The 20,341-nt window shown below is 40.1% G+C and overlaps 1 protein-coding gene across 1 annotated transcript in view; it reads left to right on the top strand.

Annotated features, from left to right (window-relative positions):
- Positions 1–568: 568 nt before the first annotated feature.
- Positions 569–20,341, top strand: part of USP49 (ubiquitin specific peptidase 49) — a 46,560-nt gene continuing 26,787 nt past the window's right edge. Inside the window, exon 1 of the mRNA XM_081044866.1 lies at positions 569–642. The gene's annotated coding sequence lies outside the window, so the exon portion shown is untranslated. The remainder of the gene's footprint in view (positions 643–20,341) is intronic.

The raw sequence follows: 20,341 nt of genomic DNA on the forward strand, positions 1-20,341 counted from the left end.
TAATTTGTCCAAATCATACACTCTAGATATCTTTGACGAATATAAAGCCCTGTGAATAGAATGTATGCTGCTTTTCAAGAAGCACGCTGCTTACCTAAAAGGCATGAACCCACCTAACACAGAGGCGTCACCTTATGGCATCTGTCATTACTATATATTTTACTTATACAAAAATAATTTTAGCTTTTGATAATCAAGTATTTTTGTTACCATGAGTTTGTTTTTGTCTTTGTGACATTTTGGGGTTATATGCAAAGACCATGTTATATGCAAAGACCATAATCTTTAAAACCTGAAGCAAATGCAGAAGTGTATTTTTCAGGACGTAAACCTTTCATACTTCCATTTACGGATCAGTCTATTGATAAGAGACTGAATCTATCATTACTCTTAGCTTAAAAAAAAAATCACGTTTTTCACTCTTTTGCATTAATTTTGAGTACTTGTAGGGAGTTCCTTAAACTGCATTGTAACACACTGATCCTCGTTTTGAATTTATAAGTAAAATTCATGAATTTGTTTTCTCTTGTCATATATTAGCCCGACCTTACAGGTTGTTTTCCCCCATAGGTAATAGAGAAGAGAAAATATAATCAATGACTGGACTAATATGGAAGAAGATGGAAAAAACTTGTTTAATGGGTAAGAAATAAAACTATAATAAAGTTATTAATGAAAACTTTCATAATAACATTATGTCTGGCCAATTTGTAATGGGTAGCTGAGGTTGGCATACTATTAGGGTGAGTGATAAATCTCTGTCTTTGTCTTCTCTCCATTCTGAACTTTCACCATCTTCCTTTTCGCTGTTGTGAGTTTTTCAGTTCTATGAATTAACTTAAGCTAAGAGGGGACACAGCCATATTTGAAGATAAAGATGGAGACCAGCAACCATACTAAAACAAGTCTAGGATAGGTCTTGAAGCTTACTGGTGGTGGGATAGAGAATGGGTCTGTCATGCCCTGCCAGTATTAATCACTCCTTTTCGAATACTGCCAGCTGCTGTGAGGTTAGGCTCACGTGGGGATTCCCTTTCATTAGGCAAGTACAGATTGTGTGTCAGGTGGTAATGAAATAGAATTCCACAGAAAGCCCAATGAAAGGTGTCACTAAATTAATGAGATGCAAAACTTTTTAATTACACAAGTCCCTGCATTCTCATTGTCAAAAATTTAAACATAGATAACCAAAGCCCTTTGCCTGAATCTTAGCCCCCTTCCAGACTATCTATAAGTGTATGATACGTATTTGTGCAACCGTCTTCTTTGCCTAGTGTTTAAAAACTTGGGCTAAGGAAACAAACAGTTTTTGACTAGCCACTGTTAACTTGACATTTGGGCAAGTTCATTTCTCTGTGCCTCAATTCCTCGAATTAAAGGTGGGAACAATAAAATGCCTGCCTCTGTCATCACCATTTTGAGCATTAGTTAGTTAATCCATATGGAAAACTTGGAATAATGCCCGGAACATAAGTGTTTAGGAAATGTTAGCTGTAATTCTCAGATGTACCCAGTTAACATTTTTATGGACCAGCTCTCCACAGATGAATCTTTTCCTGATATACTTTAAGAATTAAACCTTGGGTAAGATGGCTCCTGGTGGCAAGGATTTTAAAATTTTTTCATGAAAGTTTTCTTACTGAGAGAAAGCTTTGTTTCTCTCAGAGATGCTATGAGAGACTATGTGTGAGAATAAAGTTATACACCTTCAATTCTTACTGCACAGCTTATGGTGTATGTGGTATTTACAGGTATGTATGAATAAACAAATATCTTCGGGCTATGACAGTGCCAAAACTGGATGCCAAGTCTCTTGTTTCTAGATAGCAAGGTCAAATTTTCTGGTAAGATTCCTGCAGTCTGTTTTGAAGGACAGGTCTTTTGAGTTCTTTTTTTCTTGTTTTACAGAATCGTGATCGTTTTGAAAACGTCTTTAATATCTTTTCCATGGCTTGTCAGCACTTGCTTAGGTGGTACAGACAGTTACCTGTTTTATCAAGGAAGGTCACTAAAGCTGTCATCTCTTTTTAATATTTTTTCCTCCTGTATTGTTCTGGGGCTGTCTTAGATTATTATGCACTATTCTGTCTGCTGTGACTATTTTAGATTAATATATAAAAACAAGTTAATATTTACTGAATATTTATTATGTGTCCGATACTGTTGAAAGTGCTTTACTCATTTATTCATTATCTCATTTAATCCTGTCACCCACTTATGAAGCAAATACTATTATGATCTTCGTTTTAAAAGCTGGGGACAGTGAGGCACGGATTGAATAACTTGCCCAACGTCACATTGCAAAGATTCAGACCTATCGGTAGGGCCTCTATACCAGAGCCTGCGCTTTTGACCAGGGCGGTGCTGGCCTAGTTACGTAAGAAACTCTTTTAAGATTTCCTAAGGTGGGTGTGAATTTAAATAAAACAAGAAAGCCAATATCTCCTGAAAAAGTCACCATAGCTAATCTATTTTTCCTTGCCTGTGGAAAGGAAAATTTGAAATTATGTATCTACTTAAGCATGGGAAAAAATGATGTGAGATGATTATTTGTAAATAATTATTTTTCTTGATCATACTTAAATGAACACAGCTGTTTTACTTCATTACAAATCACTTGTAGTAGATAGAAATCACCTGAACCTAGCTAGCTAAGGACCAAATACATGTTTAGAAGGGATTAGAGTGAGTTGATTTGTAGATTACAATTTGGCTGCTATTCATAGAAACATGCAGACAGAAAGATTGAACTGTGCAGCAGTTTGGAACTGATTGGTCATTGGAAATTGTTCTTTTGTCCTGTTAAATAACATTTGAATGACAGTCAGCAGAAAGTTGTGCAAGAGAAGAAAAGGCAGGACAAAGGTGACTTGTGGGTCTTACAAATAGAATGTCACTTATAAATGATGGTCTAAAAAGTAAATGTGCATTAACAACTGGCATTGATATAGGAACTGGAAGGACTTAGAGTATGTGGTTTTTGTTCCGGAGTCTGTCTTGTCAGAGAGAAACATTGGCTTTGCTCTTCAAATAGCCATTCATTCCTGTTGCAATATGCTAAGGTACAAAGAGTAAGCAACATTGAAAGTAACAAGTATGCTGATAAAATGTTGGGGCTTTCCTGTGAAATGTGGCTACACACAGTCCCTAATGTTCTCCTCTCCGTCTTTTTTCATTCTATTCCCTTGTTTGAGAATCCCTTCTGAACACTCATCAGAGTTATGGCTCTTAGTATGCATATCTTTTACAGCAGTGTCTTAAAGCGTGGTCCAGGGACCCCTGGGGCCCTTTCAGGAGTCAAAACTGCTTTCCTAACAGTACTAAACATTACTTGCTTATGAGTACGCAGCAGCACTTTCCAGGCTACCTGATATGCCACCAACTGAATGCAGAGATAAGGTGGGAGGCTCCAGCTGTCTGCCCTAATCCAGACATTAGAAAAGTTCACAATGACATTTCAAATGAGGCCGCTCATCTCACTGAATTTGCAGTGAGAAGCACTAGAGTTTGTTTCTACATGAGAACATTGCAGTGAGCCCCGTGTGGCTCAGCGTGGCCGGATGCCCTCTCTGCGTGGGTGGGCTGAGTGGTCATGAGCAGTGCCCAGCACACAACACCTCCGTGGAGGTTCTGTGACATCCTGAGGGATTGGGGCTGTGTCTCGCAGTCGAGAGAAGTGAAAATTCTGTTCCTTTTTCACAATTATGCTGGAGGCTATTCCAGATTATAAGGAGCTATGGAACCCTGCGCTTAGAGAAAGGAGATTTTGGTTCTAAGTAGGACCGCCATCCAATTGCCAGTTGTTCTCTGTGATGGTCGCTCCCAACTTTGAGAGGACCAAAAGGACCTTTCAGGACGTCCTTTTCTGTTTCAGTGTTAATTGGGCGTCTACCATGTTCCAGTTCTGTTCTAGGGGCTGCAAATAAGCCAGTGAGCAAAATAAAAGCAGCAAACCTCTTCCCTCATGGCGCTTCCATCCTAGTCACAGCTCCCTCTTCAGGGGAGTCTTCAGGGGTCAGAGGTACCCACCATGAGTCAGGAACACTGACTGGTGCTTCTCAGTGGCCGAGTGTCGAGGATAGAGTAGGAGCTGCTTAACAGTTTGAGATTTTTTGATTATTAAAAAAAAAAAAAAGCACCAAGTGGTGTGGGATTTTTCACATCTTACATGGAACCCCAAAACAATAAAGGTGGGCCTAGTCAGGCACCCTTGTTGTAGTTGTTTTAACCTTGTTTTGTTTTCAAAGTTAGTGCCACCTTTGTCAAGAAATGTAATTAAAAAAAAATTAAATACCAAGTGACATTAAATTTACTCTAATTGTTTTCTATCATTTGAAGAAAAACGTTCATACATATGTGTGAGATACTCCTTGCCTGGTGAGTTGCTCCCAAGACCCTGTAATTTGTTTAATAGACTTTTATACAGAAAGAGATTACTTGGTTCATTAGATTCTGTCACTTAATAATGACTTGAAGGTTAACTAATGCAGCCATCAGACTCCTGCTCACCAGCTAGACGTCTTATCATATCACTCACTAACTTTAGCCATTTCCAAATGCAGACGATTGGGGATACCACTAGAATATTAATGGCAAAAGAAGCTGACATTCAAAATGTGAATGACCAAAAATGATCTCTAAAGATTATTTTAATTTTAAGATACACTTTAATAGAAGCTCTCTCTTTTTTTTTTTTATTGGGTGCCATTTTGGCCTTCCCTTCGTTGAAGACATAAAAGGAGCTGTTTAATCAGAATGCACCAAATGGCCATTGTCTTTCAGCGCCACTACCTGCCAGGCACCTCCTTCTCTGCTGTGCCTGGGGTACCAAAGACCAGAACATTTAAGGTTCAAATAAAACCCCCGTCTCTGTCAAAGCAGATAAGACGTAGTCATTTGGCTGCTCAGGGCTGAGGAGGGCAGGGAAACCGAGGGATCCCTTTCAAGGTGTCCAACCAACATTTTCTTTTTTCAATTTCACACCTCATATCCACCTTCCTAGGGATGTATGTAGGAACCTCTACTTCCTGCACCTTTCCAGGTTCTAAAGTTCTAACCAGCTTGCTTGTTTATTTCGCCCTGTTGTGGGCAGCATTTAAGTTTTAACATGCTCTTCTCTGTTCCGTTTTCCATTCCTCCGTTTACTTTCTAAATTCCAAAATTTTGATGATACGTCTGCTGTTGAATCATCTTCTCTTGTTCTTTCTGTCTTTATGAATTTATGCCCCTTTTGACTCCTTTCCCGTGATTTTACTAGGGTTTTGAGAAGAGAGGAGGTAAACGTGTATTCATTCTGCCATATTTTCCTGGAAACCCGGGATTTAATGTAAATTATCGAGTGTATACAACACACCAGGAATTGTGTTAGACTCTTGGTCTTTTCTCAATTTAAAAATCCCGTCAAATTCTATTGAGGTTTTGAAAATTCATTCACATTAATATTATTCACTTACTATTCTTTGAGCACCTATGTGGTAGGCACTGTCACATAAATCGTTTAATCAACATCAGCTCTGTGAGGCATATAAAAGTCCTCCTTTTAATGGATATGGAAACAAATGTAAAGGTACTAAAGGTAAAGGCTACTAAAAGGTAATGCCAAGTTTGAGACAGGTTTCTAAAATGTGCTTTCTGTTATACTATCAAGTATAACAGAACAAGATCAAGTAATTGTTCAAGCAGTAATAATGCAGGTGTGCAGTGTTAGGGGCCTAGATTTTCTGGGGAGGAGGGTAGCAGTAACAATGGGGAAGGTATTTAGGTACAGGAAACCGGGTGGGGGCGGCATTTGAATCCATTCTCTTAAATGAGCTATTGTAACAAAGAACCTAGACCAGAGTCTGGTACTGTCATTTCTGAATACAAATGAGAAGGCCTTGGTAATTGATTTGACTGTGACGTGAATAAGGAGTTAAAGAGGCCAAGTTTTCAGGTCCGGTGAATAGGAGTGCCGTGTCTGGGCCTGGGCGAAGGTAGGGAGAAGTGCAGGAGGATGTGAGCAAATGTAAACAGCTGCCATGGGAAGTTCATGGTTTCTTCATGATATGAACATTCACATGTCTTCTGTATTCCTGTCTTTGTTTTGTGACATTTACCTGAATGTCCTGTAAGCTTTTCATACACAGTTACAGAAAGGTGATGTCATACAGTCACATTGTTCCTTGGTAGGTAATATGTTCTTGTATTTTTAAGCCAATCTTTAGTATTTTCAAATCTGTAGTTGGAGGGTCATTCTTTTGTTTTTCCCTTTTTGAAAGGGAACTCTGATGTCATTAGCACACAAAGTGTTTTTGCACATCAATTTAAAAAAACCAAGAACCCAGTGTAAAAGGCATGAATTAATAGTTCACATAAAGAGGGGAAAAAAGATCCATAGTTACCATAATTAAGGACATACAAACAAAATTGTGTGTGTGTAAATTTTCAAATGTCAGATTGAGAATTGGTTAAACATGTGTCAATCCCCAATATTGGAGAAACATGCACTCTCAAGTACTGGTGATGGGAGGAAAGGGAGTGACTGTAAATTAGTGCAACCTTTTGGGAAGGCAGTTTGATGATACCTATCTAAAATTTAAATGCATAAATCCACTGACACAGCAATTCATCTTCTGTAAATTATCTCACAGCCACACTTGCATAAGTACACCCAAGAATATCCGTGGTGCATTGTTTGTAACAATAACACATTGAAAAGAACATAATTCTTCACTTGTAGGGGAGTTATTTGAGTGAATTATGCAGTCCATGTCATAGGATGTGATACAGTCTTTAAAAAGAGTGAGGTACACCCAGATATATGGGGAAATGTCCAAGATATATTAAGTTGAACAGCAAGATATAGAATAATATGTATAATAGGATTCAATTTATATCAATATTATGTTTCTAGATGCATAAAATATCCCTGGAAGTCTGCTCCAAAAGGACACCCAGTTAACAGTAGTAACCTCTAGAGAGACAACTGGGGATGGGAAGCAGAAGAGAGTTTTACTCTTGAAATTTTTATATTCTGTATATATGTTAGTTTTATTTTTTAAGTATAGACAATTAATATGGAAAAACAAGGACTCCAGTTGTCCTTTCCTAAACTTACAATGAACCTGGCTTTTCAGTATTTTTAAATACATTTTATTACAGAGAATTTCAAACTTTATACCCCTTTCTCTTTCTTACCCTAACTCCTGGATTATTTTGAAACAAATCCTAGACATTATATTATTTCATCCATAAATATTGCATTATGTGCCAGTGACCAAATATCTCATAATCATGTTCAAACTTGCCCAATTATCTCATTTTTTAAAAAGTTTCCTTGTTTGAAATAGGATTCAGATAAAGTTCAGCCATTGCAATAGATGATTGGGTCTCTTTCTCTCTCTCTCTTGCCTTCCCCTTTCTCTTTTTCCTTTCCTTTTAACCTATTTGTTAAAGAAACTGTCTTTTCTCCTAGAGTTTCCTTTAGTCTGAATATTGGTGATTGTATCCCAATGGTGTCAGTTAACATTTATTGTGTCCTTTATTGTGTTATCTATAAATTTGTAGTTAAATCTAGAGACTACATATAGTTAAGTTTTGTTTGTTTGTTTTGTTTTAAGAACTACTTAATAAGTATTGTGTATATTTCCATCCGGGGTATATAATGTGTGTTGTCTTTTTTTGTATGTATGATGTTAGCCATTGATGATCATTGCCTAGGTCCTCTAACTCATAAGAGTCTTTCATAAATCGCACTGTTAGCTAGTGGCTTTGGCTAATATATTAAGTGAGTTTTCTAGGATACACAACATTTGAGGAACAGATTATCTTAAATATTCTCTCTCTTTTTTTTAAAGATTTTATTGGGGAAGGGGAACAGGACTTTATTGGGGAACAGTGTGTACTTCCAGGACTTTTTTCCAAGTCAAGTTGTTGTTGTCCTTTCAATCTTAGTTGTGGAGGGTGCCGTTCAGCTTCAAGTTGTTGTCCTTTCAGTCTCAGTTGTGGAGGGCGCAGCTCAGCTCCAGGTCCAGCTGCCGTTGCTAGTTGCAGGGGGCACAGCCCACTATCCCTTGTGGGGGTCGAACCGGCAACCTTGTGGTTGAGAGGATGCGCTCCAACCAACTGAGCCATCCGGGAGCTCAGCGGCAGCTCAGCTCAAGGTGCTGTGTTCAATCTTAGTTGCAGGGGATGCTGCCCACCATCCCCTGCAGGACTCGAGGAATTGAACTGGCAACCTTGTCGTTGAGAGGACGCACTCCAACCAACTGAGCCATCCGGGAGCTCAGCGACAGCTCAGCACAAGGTGCTATGTTCAACCTTAGTTGCAGGGGGCCCTGCCCACCATCCCTTGTGCGGGACTCGAGGAATTGAACTGGCAACCTTGTGGTTGAGAGCCCACTGGCCCCTGTGGGAATGGAACCGGCAGCCCTCGGAGCCAGGCGCACGGAGCCCTAACCGCCTGTGCCACCGGGCGGCCCTCTAACTTGTTACATTGTCTGCCTCCGTTTCCCTTGGAGTGCTGGTTTTCTTGGGACCCTTTCATCATGGTTTGAAGTCCTCTATTTGATCAAATAGATCATCTCGTGTTTGAAACCCTAATTACATTTATTTTGCTTTTCTAGTTTTCATCAGGATGGTTTTTTCCCTTCTGAGGGTACGTGAAAGGAATCTTAGACATAGCTATTAATAATTTGCCAAACAGAACACTAAAGTAGAAAGTTATTCGTTCATTCATGCGGTCTTCCATTCAACAAAGTTAAGTACCTGCTATGTTCTTGACACCATACCTGCCCCAGGTTGGTTATAGTTGTGACACAGTTAAGCAGACAGGCAATTACAGTGCCCCCCAGCAGGTGCTGTGTAAAGGAAAGTACACATGTGTGCTCTGCGTGCAAGTAGAAGGCACACCTAACCCAGTCTTGCTGAGCAGAAGGTTTCCTGGATGAAGGAACGCTGTACGGAGATGTGAAGGATAAGCAGAGTCAGGCTAAGGAAGGAGTGGGTGGCCAGTGTACTGAGGGGAAGGTCCTCGGGGAGGGAGCAGCTTGTGGAAGGACCTAGACGTGAGAGAGAGCAGTTGCTCAGGGGAACTAAAAATCATTTCAAACAGCTAGAGCATGGCTGTGGTGCGAGGTGAGGAGAGGGCTGGGCTAGAGAGGCGTGCAGAATCAGACCACGAGAGACCTGATGAACCACGAGTCTGGGCTTTAGCCCCAAGGCAGTGAGAGTGACGTATTTGGGATTGAGACTGGACTCAGGAAAACCTTTTAAAAGATACTTACAGTAACGTAGGCTAGAACTGACGGAGGTCTAAATTAGATTAGAGGCAATGAAGATGGAAGTCGTTTTTTTCATTCTTTCAGAAAATAATTCCTGAGCACCTGTTTTTAGTATGTGCCGTTCCAGGCACTTGGGATTCGGCAGTGACTAAAACACATAAAACTCCTGACCCTCATGGAGCTTCTAGTCTAGTGAAGAGAAAGACAATAAAGTAAATAATACTATGTTTAGATAGTGGTAATTGCCAGGAGGAAAATAAATCAGGAAAGGGGGTGAGGAAAGGGAGTGTTGGTGGGGGGGAATGTTTTTATACAGAGTGACCAGCGAAAGCTTCACTGAGAAGTGTGAGAAGCTTCATTGGAGCACCACATATCTGAATGGAGGGAGGAAGCAGCCATGTGAATGTCTGAGGGAAGAGCATTTGAGGCAGAGAAAACAGAATTGCGCATGTCCTGAGATCAGAGAGTGCGTGTATGTTGGCAGAACAGCAAGGACGTCAGTGGCTGAGGGGGAGAGTAGGGGGAGATGAGGTCCGATGATACATGGCCTTAGTGGTCATTGTAAAAACGCGATGGAGAGAAATACAGTCAAGATTCATAAGGAAGAATCGATAGGATTTAGGGATCAGCTGGATATGGGGGTGGTGAAGGTGAAGGAGCTTTGATCACTGAGATAGGGAACACAGTGATCGCATAGCATGAACATTTTAACTTTATTTAAGAGAATAATACAGCTGGAGCAGATAAGCTTAGATACCTATTACCATGCAAATTTTTAAAATTTTTATTACGTCATTGGGGAAGAGGTAAGATTGATTGCACCCAGTATGAAGCAGGAAATTCTTTCACCATACAATGGATTTTCCTTACGTCTGGTAGGTCTCTTAGTCGGGACAGACTGGGCGCTTCAGCAGCCAGGAGGATGCCTGCGTGGTGGTGGGGCGGCGATGCTGGCCCAGTATGGATGGAAGCCTCAGGCACATGCACACTGCCACATCCTGTGCGTGTACAGGCGTGTTCACACACACACACGCACACACACTTGTATTTTGTCTTTATTCAGTCTTTAAGATGTCAGATAAATGCCCAGCTGACATTAACCTACTTAAATAGTACAGCAGATGCTTCTACTGAGGGAGAAGTCATGATTTTGTGTCTGTGCTAAGCATGGTTTCAGGAAATGTATCCATTCATTTACTGACAGTCTACATACATTTCTGTGTGATGCCTGGGTTACAAAGATGACAATGACATGGTCATTGTTCCAGGCCTCAAAGACTTCAAAGTCTAATACGTGGACAAAGGGAAGCAGGGGGAACAGTTAGATGTGCCATAATATTGGCTTTGAAGAAGGTATTGTGGGAATACCAAGGAAGGCTTCCTTAAACTCTAGGCTAAGGAGGCAAACTTCTGAGAGAAGAGGATAATTTCTGAATCCACAGCTTTTTCATTTACTGCCTAATCTGTGTATAAAACTCCCTTACCTTCTATCCTTCTAAGTCCTTCAGACCCATTTTCCTAAAGAAAGCTTTGTTTACAGGTCCCTGAGTGACCTTCCTTATTCTTTCCCAGTATTCTGTAGACTGTAGTAGCCAGAAGGAAACAACTAAAAGCAAACAGTATAAACAGGTTCGTACGTAGTTTATTTTGTATTAATTTATAATTAAAATTAATAATGCTATTATAAAAATAGAACTACATAGCAGCTTTAAAAATAAAGTGGCTTCTCTCCTGTAGAACAGCATTTCTCAAACTTTCAACATTTGGATACCACTGTCATGATTTCTGCCACGTTCCAGTAACATCTGTAGAGTTACTTAATATTTTTCTGTAAACCAAATTACTTTTTTGCAAACTTAAAGCCTACTTGAACCTGATCCTAAAAAATGTCCATGGAGCTAGGGATTTTCTGCTAATTTATAAAACACATTAAAATAATGATCTATGGTTACTAAATTAAACATTTGCCCCTGGAGAGTTCCAATTCTGGATAAGACAGAATAAGCACAGTCCACCCAGTCTTCCACTGAATGCAGCTAAAAATCTGGACAGAACATGTGGAACAGCAATTTGAGGACTCTAAAAAGTCAGTAGTAACAGGTGGATTAGAGAAGAGTAGGATCTGAAGTATTACCACCCAGCTGGGAGTTGCTCTTTTTATTTCTAGTACCCCCTGGCCTGGACACTATGCAGGCAGCAGGCATGGAAAGAGAGCGCTCCAGGTTAAACTCTCTAGTTCAGACTTGAATGGGAAAGAAGACTGTCTACCACTCAGAGAGAGAGTAGTAGAAATTCCCCTTTCCCCCTTTACAAATTTTCTCTCTGTCCCCTAATTTCTTACTGTATTGGTGCTGGCAGTGACAGCAGCGTGGCCCAAGGTGCCCAAAACTCTAAGGGAGGGGACCTTTCTGCTTCAGTTGGAGAAGTTGTCGTCCTACAAAGATGGGGCAAACCCCTATCACTTTTTTCTCTCTCCGTCTACCTGCTGCCTAACCCCCAAAATATGTGATAAAATGGGATAACAAAAGCCCCAGCTTTCTGGCTGGAAGATGGGAAAGGGGAGCTCCAAGGAACTGAAAAATATCTGGGAGACAATAGAAAGGGAAGAGCTCGGGAAAGCAAGCCCATAGAGTTGGTTTTGAACTCCTGCGCCCCCCCCCCCAACAGTACATGTGTGAATCTGATCCTAAAGAGCCTACCAAAAACTTTGAGAATTGAACTAGATAAGTCACTGTCCAGGTGCTAGACTGGCCACTGGGTAGCGCTCATGCCAGAGAGACCCCAGTAGCCCTGCAGAGGTTTTGAATGTGGAGCTGCTATTTAAATCATACCCCACAGAAGTTTGGTTGGAACTTTGAATCCAGCCAGGTCGATTACCTGCTAAAACAGAAAAATCAACATTTTCCATAGGATTTAAACAAGACTCGGAGTATCAGAATATAATAAAATATAGTATCAGAAAATAATTTAGCCTATACAAAAAAACAGGAAAATCTCAAATAATGTGAAAAAGACAGCCAATAGATGCCAGCACTGAGATAATACGTCTCCCTTCCATGGGGATTATGCCCTTCTCTTCAGTTTGACTGGCAAGCCCAGGCCACATGCCCCCTGCTAGGCTTGTGACCATTGCCAGGGAGTGCCATGCACAAACTGGCTGCGACTTCTTAGGAACTATCCCAGGAGCTAGTGCTGAAGTGAGCTCCTCCTGATGCGCTTGGCCCTAGAGAGGAACAGTGACTGCGGGTGGGTGGGTGGGGGGGGGCAACTCTTACTTTCAGACTTCATGAAAACTTACCTAACTTGAGTTCTCAGATTTTAAGGGTTTTTTATAGTAAGATACAAAAAGGGTTGAAAGGAGATAACCTATCATATGGCTCAGTACAAATTTTATTGAGCCCTTTGTGTATGATTCTATTTTTATTTGGAAGGCAGATGGGTAAATATGCCTCCAGGCCAACTGTTACTTTTAGCACTGAGATAAGTAACCAGCTGAAGAACACAGGTAGAGAGTCACACCTTGGCCTTAGCTGACGATGATAGCCACTGACCAGTAAAGGCTGTCTCGCTGGCGGGTGCCCGCCAGCTGCCCACACTGGTCCGTGATTTGGAGCTGCAGACTCCATGTACTAAGTTTGGCTGAGTTTGTTTGCACCTGCCATCCTCTCTTCAGAAAGAAATGTTCTGGGTGCTTGTCAATTCTCCCTAGGTTTGTCGGCCACTGTGATTTCTCTGCGTCTCCAGTGGGGCCGTATCATTTGAAGTTTTGCTTTAGTGTGTCTTCAAAGTGTTTCTTTTTTCCTATTCTGCTTGAGTTATCTCTGTTTAGCTCATCACACAGCAGCTACTTAGGAATGCAAAGCAGAGAATTTCAGACAGCAAGCCTGAGAGAGAGGGTACTGAAAGTGGAGCTTATTAATATTATAATTTCTTAAAGCCTTAAGTGTGTCAGGTTTTGAGTTGTGCACGCGTAAAAGGGGTCTAAAAGAAGGTAGTTTTAAATTGTAAACAAACTTACAGCATTAAAATGGCAGGATCCGACTGTGAGAGATTAAACAGTTGGATTTTACTTGAGGAGGTGACTAATAAGAGCCCAGAGTAATAATTTGCCCCCAAGTACCTGTACATTACCTTTATAATATTTTACCAGTGAGAAGGGGAGTTCTGTGGGTCAAGTGAAAGGATCCTAGCTGAGAGCAAGCTAATCGTCATCCTAACTTTATTGGCAATGTCCGCTTGTGATCTGGAGCAAGTCACAGGATCACTGTATACGACTGTCATTTCTTGACCTCCAGCTATGTGCCAGGCATTGCTTAAGCATTTTATATATGTTAACTCATGTAATCCTCACAACACCCCATGAGGTAGAAACAACTTATTATTGTTCCCATATTACAGATGAAGAAACTGAGGCCCAGAGAGATTATTTGCCCAAAGTCATGTACAACTAATAAGGGCAGGGTTAGAATTCCAACTCAGGTAGCTTGGCTTGACCTTTTAACCACCTTGCTATATATTGCCTCTCAATTTATTTATAAATGACATGTTAAAAATGTCTACCATAACATTTCACAGGGTTCTAGGAAGCAGAAAATGAAATATAATAAAAATATTGAAGTTTTATAATACTATGCCAAAGAAAGCTGTAACATAAATGAGTCCAACACCATTGCTGGCAATTACCATGAGAAGCCATTCCCTGGAGAACTGTAATGTTCGTTTATTTGTGTATGAATGAATGATCTCTCTAACCCAGAGCATCCTAGCTTTTTTAGGAAGGTGATGTGGAGAGCATTGGACTGGGAGTCAGGAAATCTGAGTTCCAATTCTAGTTACAATTCACTAGGTAAATCCTTCTTAAAAAAAAAAAATTTAGGGACTGGCCCCGTGGCTCAGGCGGTTGGAGCTCCATGCTCCTAACTCCAAAGGCTGCCAGTTCGATTCCCACATGGGACAGTGGGCTCTCAACCACAAGGTTGCTGGTTTGACTCCCGCAAGGGATGGTGGGCTGCGCCCCCTGCAACTAGCAATTGGCAACTGGACCTGGAGCTGAGCTGCGCCCTCCACAACTAAGACTGAAAGGACAACAACTTGAAGCTGAACAGCACCCTCCACAACTAAGAATGACAGTCAACAACTTGACTTGGAAAAAAGGCCTGGAAGTACACACTGTTCCCCAATAAAGTCCTGTGCTCCTTCCCCAATAAAATCTTTAAAAAATTTTTAAATTTATTAGGGTGACAGTGGTTAATAACATTATGTAAGTTTCAAGCGTATAATTCTGTAATACATCATCTGTATATTGTATTGTGTCCTCACCACCCAAAGTCTCATCTCCCTCCATCACCATATATTTGTTTTGACCCCCTTTACCCTCTTCATCCTCCCCCCATCCCCCTTCCCCTCTGGTAACCTTCATACTGAAGTCAGTGTCTATGAGTTTATTCGTTTGTTTTGTTTGCTCGTTGGCTGCTTTCTGTTTTATATCCTACATGTGAGTGAAATCATGTGGTTCTTGTCCTTTTCCGTCTGACTTTCGCTTAGCATGATACTCTCAAGATCCATCCATGTTGTCGCAAACGGCAGTATTTCATCCTTTCTTATGGCAGAGTAACATTCGATTGTATATATGTACCATATCCTCTTTAATCTATCGAATAATTATCTAATCTTCTTTAATCCATTGAAGAACACTTAAGGTTCTTTCCTAGTCTTGGCTACCGTAAATAATACTGCAGTGAGCATAGGGGTACATATATCTTTACAAATAAATGTTTCAAATTTGGGGGTAGATACCCAGAAGGATTGCTGGGTCATATGGTAGCTCTCTTCTTAACTTTTTGAGGAATCTATACTGTTTTCCATAGTGACTATACCCATTTACATTTCCACCAACAGTGTATGAGGGTTCCTTTTTCTCCACAGCCTCTCCAACACTTGTTACTATTTATTTTGATGATAGCCTTCTAACAGGTGTGACGAGGTATCTCATTGTGGTTTTGATTTGCATTTCCCTAATAGCTAGTGAAGTTGAGTATCTTCTCATATATCTGTTGGCCATTTGTATGTCTTCTGGGGGAAGTATCTGTTCAGGTCTTTGCCCATTTTTAATAGGGTTAGTTTTTTGTTGAGTTTTGTGAGTTCTTTATATATTTGGATATTATCCCTTATGGGAGGTATTGTTTGCAAATACCTTCTCTCCTTCAGTTGGTTGCCTTTTTTGTTGCCGATGGTTTCTTTTGCTGTGCAGAAGCTTTTTAGTTTGATGTAGTCCCTTTCATTTAGTTTTGCTTTTACTTCCCTTGAGGAAAAACTCCTTTTGATTGTGTGAGCCTTAGGTTCCTTGTCTGTGAAATCAGGGAACTGAATCAAATGGATTCTCAAAGCTGGGAACCCCAGGCCTCTGAGAGTCTGGTTACACAAGTCTTTTCTTTTTTAATTGTGCTTCAGTTTTATTATTCAATCTCTTTTTTGTTATCTTTGTAATGTATATGTAACATTATATGTAGCACATATGTTGATTTGTGAAACATGAAACTATAATATGTACATGGGAATTCAGCACCAGAACGTTCTCCATCCGTGCCTTCATCCTCATCCTCTATCCCACACCCCATCCTCCCGTTCAGAGCTACCTGCTGTCTCCTGTCTGTGATCGCACAGTCTTCCAAGTGCCTCTGGAGGCCATCTAGTGCCACATGCCTCATTGTTTAAAGAGACACAAGTTCACAGGAGCTCAGTGACTTGGGTCAACAATGTAATAGTTAGACATTTACACCCCTCACAAAGTGATAACCTCCCTCCTCCAATCTACTACCCCTGTGAATATATATATATATATATATGTATATATATATATATATATATATTAAATTATAGTTGACATTCAGTATTATTCAGTTTCAGCTTCAGATGTACAGTGCAGTGGTCAGGCATCTACACCGTCCATTGGGTCAGCTTTTATTTACTCATTTATTTTCTTTCTTTTCACCTGTCTCCCTACCCTTATCCCCTTTGGTAACCACCAGTTGTTTTCTGTATCTATGGGTTTGTTTATTCTGTTTTTTTAGATTCCACACATAAGAAATCATATGGTATTTGTCTTTCTCTGTCTGACATATTTCACGTAGCATTATACCCTCTAGGTCCACCCGTGTTGTCACAAATGGCAAGATTTCATTTGTAGTGCTCAGTAATATTGCTCTGTGTGTGTTATGCCACATCTTCCTTATCCATTCATCTGTTGATGGGCACTTAGATCGTTTCCATATCTTGGCTAATAAATAATGCTGCAGTGAACATAGGGGTGCACATATCTTTTTTCATTGGTGTTTTTGTTTTTGTTGGATAGATACCCAAAAGTGCTATTGCTGGCAGCTCTATTTTTAATTTTTTGAGGAATTAAATTTTTTGACTGCACCAGTTTACAATCCTACCAACAGTGGACTAGGGTTCCTTTTTCTCCACATGTTCATGAGTACTTGTTATTTGTTGATTATTTTGTTTGTTTTTGATGATAGCCTTTCTGACAAATATGAGGTGATATCTCATCGTGGTTTTGATTGGCATTTCCCTGATGATTAGTGATGTCGAATATCTTTTCATGTGTCTCACGGCCATCTGTATGTCCTCTTTGGAGAAATGCCTATTCAGGTCCTCTGCATGTTTTTAATCCGGTCTTCTGATTGTTTTTTTTGGTTTGAAGTTATATGAGTTCCTTATATATTTTGGATATTAACCCCTTATCGGATATGTCATTTGCGAATATCTTCTCCCATTCAGTAAATTGTCTTTCGTTTTGTTGATGGTTTCCTTCACTGTGCAAAAACTGTTTGTTTATTGCATCTGTTGCCCTTGTCCAGATATATCCGAGAAGATATTACTAAGATTAGGTTATTACCTAAGTTTTCTTCTAGGGGTTTTCTGGTTTCAGGTCTTACATTTAAATCTTTAATCCATTTTGAGTTTATTTTTGTATATGGTAAGAAAGTGGTCCAGTTTCATTTTTTTTTGCACGTATCTGTCTAGTTTTCCCAAAACCACTTACCAAAGAGGCTGTCTTTACCCCATTGTATATTCTTGCTTCCTTTGTCGTAGATTAATTGACCATATAAGAGAGAATTTATTTTTGAATCCTCTGTTCTATTTCTTGATTTACAAGGTCTGACAATTAAGTTTGCAAACTTGTTCCAATGAGTTGCTAACCATTTTTGATGTCAGAAGGATTATTCATTATGAATTTGTACCAATTGGACAAACAGTTAACCAAGTTTACTATTTGGAAGGGCTGAAAAGGCTGCATGAAAAAGTTAGATGACCTGAACTTTTCACCAACAATTCATGGCTCTTGCATCACGACAGTGCACCAGCTCACATGGCACTGTCTGTGAGGGAGTTTTGAGACAGTAAACAAATAACTGTATTGGAACACCCTCTCTAGTGACCTCATCTGGCCCCCAATGACTTCTTTCTTTACCTGAAGATAAAGGAAATATTGAAAGGAAGACATTTTGATGACATTCAGGACATCAAGGGTAATACGATGACAGCTGTGATGGCCATTCCAGAAAAAGAGTTCCAAAATTGCTTTGAAGGGTGGACTAGGCGCTGGCATCAGTGCATAGCTTCCCAAGGGGAGGACTTTGAAGGTGACTGTAGTGATATTCAGCAATGAGGTTTGTAGCACTTTTTCTAGGATGAGTTCATGAACTTAATTGTCAGACCTCATGTTTGTCATTCTTCCATCTACTTATCTCCCCATCCGAAAGGCATTATTAAGCCTTTGCCATTCTGGGAGCTACCAAGTAAGGGTAGGACATCGCAACCCAATAGTAAGTTGTGTGTTCTCCATCCTACGGATTGTTGCTTTGATGGTAGGTAAAGACTCAGTTTGAATACTTAAGTGGTGGTTTGGTCTCAGAATGGTACGTCTCCCCAAGAATCACCACCACTTCTCTTTTTTCCCTTGCCAGCATCTCCCCATTAGTTACTATTACCTTTTATCCTTCCTATTTGTTGAATATAGTCAATTATTATGAAAGTTGAAGATTGGCAGTACTACATTTGATCTTGGCTGTTTTTAGCTGTGTGTTCTTGAGAAAGTTACTTTACATCGCGGAGCTCTGAATCCTTATCGCTCACGTGGGAATAATAGTATCTGGCTGTTGTAGCACTAGAGAAGTGAAAAGTACCTGAGAGTTGGTGTGCCTTACTAAATACCATCATTATTATTGGATAGCCGTCGTTTGCATTCCTCAATAGCATGGGAGCCTTCTTAGACGGGATTCAATGATACGATAGAGGGAGGTAAAGTAAGAAAGTCATAGGAATGAAGTGGGTGCTTGTAAACTTGAGAATCATAGGGTCAGACCTCTCGAGGCCATGGAATACCTAAGAGTGCCCCATACAGCAGAGGAACTCACGTAAACTCTGATGCAACACATTTCCATGAGTTGCCCACTCTGATTTCTTCCTAGTGATGGGCATGCACGTTTCAATATTTTTAGCAATTCAAATATGTGAGCTGACTTTAAAGCCCTGTTTGTTGATATGCCTGTAGACCTGCTAATATACTCAACACATTTTTCTAGTTCTGTGATCATTTTAGCATCATTGGCAGTGTTTTGTCAAAAGGGCAAAATTCTGCAACAGCTTTTTAGGAGACTGCCAAGGCAGTTTTGAAATCAGACATTGAATTGCCTGGGCTAGGTTATTAACAAATGCCATTTTCCAGATGCACTGTCAGCCCACTCTTTGTCGCTTGATCCCTTTTGGGGTACAGAAGTCTTGCTATTTCTTAGATTTCCCTTACACCCATACTGTGATAATCTTGCCCTCTTCGGCCTTGTTGGAGCCAGGATTCTCACCCATGATGAATGGCACATAGGGAATTCTCACTCACACCAATGAGTACTAGTGAAAGAGAAGCCTCAGTCAGTTTTGCGTGTGGAAGTTTTTGCACTTTTTGAATTTCAAACTGGAGTCACTTGCCAAAATCTTACGTCATTAGCGTATGGAAGAACCTTTGGAACAATCTTGCATGCTATGGCTAAAACATTTTATCACCTAGTATAATTCTTAAATTATTAATCATTTATTTCAACTATGAGAATGAGTGAGGAAGCATTTTCTATTTAATAAATATTTTTTGAATATAACACCAAAAATTTACATTTATAAGTCTAATAAGTCTAAATTTTTCTTTAACGAGAATGCAAGTCAAAGGCAAGCCTCACCTCCCCACCCCACCCCCGCAAAAAAAGAAGGGTAGAAAAGCTAGCTACAAGTACCATAAGGTAGTCAATCACAAAAGAATAAAATATCGAATTATGTTTATTCTAGTGTTTTAAGACACTTGAGTTAATTGAGTACGATGTTGTGAGTCCTGTTTTGGCTGGTTTCTGTGCCGAAAGCCTGCTGCTTGGTGTATCATAGGTAGACTCAGTAGACATTTATTGACTAAATTAATTTCTAGTGATAAAGTACTTGTTGCCTAGCATGCCCTTTCGGGGAAGCGGTGTCTGTGTGTGAACAGCACAGCTCTCATAATAACACTGAGTTTCCAGTCGAAAGAAACTAACTTCTTCAAGCATGTCACTTTGTTGGGAACCATCAAAAATGGCATCTTGATGTGCTTGTTTTCTCTCTTTGCAGGGAGCACCTCTAGGAAACCAACTCTTTTTAAACATTTGGTGTTTTGCCTGTACCTACTCAGTTTTGTTTATACTAAGACCTAGGCATTTACCTGTGTATATTTACAAATGTCCTGCAAAGGAACTGGAACTGGGAAGGATAAATTAAGTGAGCAGTTATCACAGAATTTCCGAAGATAATTGTCTCTGCTTAATGCAAAGCAGTTCACTTCATCTGTCAAAATGGAGGAGCTCCACCTAGGATTAAAAATCAGGACTGGCAGCTAACAAGTAAAATATGCCAGGAGAGATTTGGTACCAAGTTCTTAGTTTTTCTCTGTATCAAGAGCCCTGGGTAAGGAGTGGTAAAAAGTGGTGCAGCCTTTGCTTTAAGGAGGTTGGAATGCAGTTAAGACACCAGATAAAACAACTGAGTGCTATGGGCATTGA

The sequence above is a fragment of the Rhinolophus hipposideros genome, assembly GCF_964194185.1.
Source record: "Rhinolophus hipposideros genome assembly, chromosome: 3".
Taxonomy (NCBI): domain Eukaryota; kingdom Metazoa; phylum Chordata; class Mammalia; order Chiroptera; family Rhinolophidae; genus Rhinolophus; species Rhinolophus hipposideros.